Source organism: Pteropus vampyrus, unplaced genomic scaffold (assembly GCF_000151845.1).
Source record: "Pteropus vampyrus isolate Shadow unplaced genomic scaffold, Pvam_2.0 Scaffold212, whole genome shotgun sequence".
Taxonomy (NCBI): domain Eukaryota; kingdom Metazoa; phylum Chordata; class Mammalia; order Chiroptera; family Pteropodidae; genus Pteropus; species Pteropus vampyrus.
Genome location: NW_011888993.1, coordinates 429330 through 431576, shown reverse-complemented (window position 1 = coordinate 431576; position 2247 = coordinate 429330).

Here is a 2247-nt window from a genome sequence, read left to right as displayed (position 1 = left end):
TGACTGCATTAAAGGCGAGTTTAAATGGCATATCGGGGAGACTAAAGTGGGGACTTTAGTTCAGAAAGTAACCAGTGACACTGGGGGTACAGATAAAGTCAGAGAGAGCCACGTGGAAGGCATTCCAGGTGTTAGCCACAGCACGTCCAAAGACCCTGAGGCAAGATGATGCCTGACGTGTGGGAGGAAGAGGGAGGAGGCCCCTGTGACTGGAGCAGAGTCGGTGACGGGGAGAGAGGGAGGGCAGGAGGGGACGGGTCATACAGGGCATGTGGGCTGTGGGGAGGACTTTGAATTTTATTCTAGGGTCATGAAGTTCTCTCCTGCAGAAACAAGCCAGGCAGCCCTGCCACACGAGGAGCGTGTATGTGGGGAGCTGAGCAATACCAGCCATTCCGTCCTGAGACAGAGCCGAGGAGGTCCCGACGCCTCCGGGGCAGGCTGCTGAGGCCCTGTCCTCCGTTCCTGGGTGAGGGGACAGTTTCCCCCTGACTATAGTGAGCAGCAAACAGGGAACTGGGAGTGACCTCAGACGTGAGGATAGGTTTAGGGTAGGAAGTTGCCAGAGGCGTGGAATGGGTGTCTGAACAGGGAACCATCTGTTCTGGCGCTGTCGTCTCTCCTGGGACACAGCCTCTCCTCGTGCTGTCCAGGGCAACAGCAGGGGGCAAATGACCCAGGAGGACAGTCTGGGAAGGCAGGCCTGCCTGGCGGGGTTCTGCTCCTTGCCCGGGGCCAGAATTAAGGACCTTTGCAGTGGGGGGTGGGCACAAGCCACGGCTCTGGCTCCCTCCCTTGGCCTCCTCACCACATTCCCCAGCTGGGGACAGGGACGAGGACCGATGACCTCCTGGAGACCAGGAGTCCCTCGATTTTCTCACAGCGTCACCACGTTCTCGACTCCGGCGGCTCCCTTCCCAACCCATCTCCGACTCCGATCTCTGCCTCTGTCTCCTCGCGGCCTTGTTCCCTCCGTGCACGTCCAGACATGCGTCCACGTTGTCCTTGCCGTAAGGACACCCGCCATTATCTCAGGGCCACCCGACTCCATGACCACCTCCCGACTGATCGCATCCGTGTCCAAATGAGGCCTCGTTCCCAGAGACCCGGGTCACCACTTGTACGTGTTCTTTTGGGGGTGGGGGAGACACAGCTCCATCCGCTGCGGGGGCTCAGCTCACATGTCATCCTTCCTGGACTGGAGTCTCTTTGCCACCTACCCCGGTCACCCTGGTCACCCATCCACACTGCTTCCGCTCACAGCCTCTCACCGTGCGTCTTCTGGTCATGTCACCTGCGTGTCAGGCAAGTGCTGTGTCTCAGGCCCAGTTCTAGGCCCTGATGAAGACGAAGGCCCCAGGGCGTTTACAACCCAGTTGGGGGAACAGACAACAAACGGAGATTTATTACGCACTATGGTTTCACGCGATGGTTGGGCTCATGCGGACAGTGACGGGGGAGGACAGGATGGGTGGGGGACCGGAAGGCCTCGAGGGGCGAGGCACCACCTGTGCCCCCAGCGGGCAGTGTCTGTCCTGATCTCTGGTGTATTCAGATCCTGGTACAAAACTGGCACTCAGTAATGGTGTTTTTTTTGGAGGGGGAGGTAGACCAAAATTTTTACATTATATTCGTATGGTTCTTCTGCAGTTTAATAAGTGTTCTCTTTTTTAATTTTTTAAACTGAGATAAAATTCACCCTTTTAAGGCACACAGTGCAGTGATTTTAGTACTTTTACAAGGTTATGCAACCATCACCACTGTCGAATTCCAGAACATTCCATACCCCAAAAGAAGTCCTGTCCCCCTTAGCAGTCACCCCCGCCCCCTCCCCTGACAACCAGGAACCCACTTCCTGTCTGTGGACCTGCCTGTTCTGGACATTTCTCCTAAATGGCATCTCGCACGGGGTGGCCCTGAGCGTCCAGTTCCGCGTCACTCACCGAGCATCCTGTGTGCAAGGTCCGTCCACGCCTTGGCGAGTGTCAGCGCCTCCCCTCTTCACGGCCGAGTGTCCCGCCCTGGTGGGTGGGCATCGTGTTCATCCTTCCTTGCCGTGGGTGGACACTGGGGTGGCTTCGACCTCTGGGCTGAGAGAAGTCTGCTGCTGTGAACAGGGGTGCGCAGGCTTTTGTGAGGTCACGTGCGCTCCGTCCTCTAAGGTAGACACCCAGGAGTGGGACTGCGGTCCCTCGGTGGATAAAAGCCCTCCGGGGCACTACGAGGGCGGGACATCGGGACACAGGT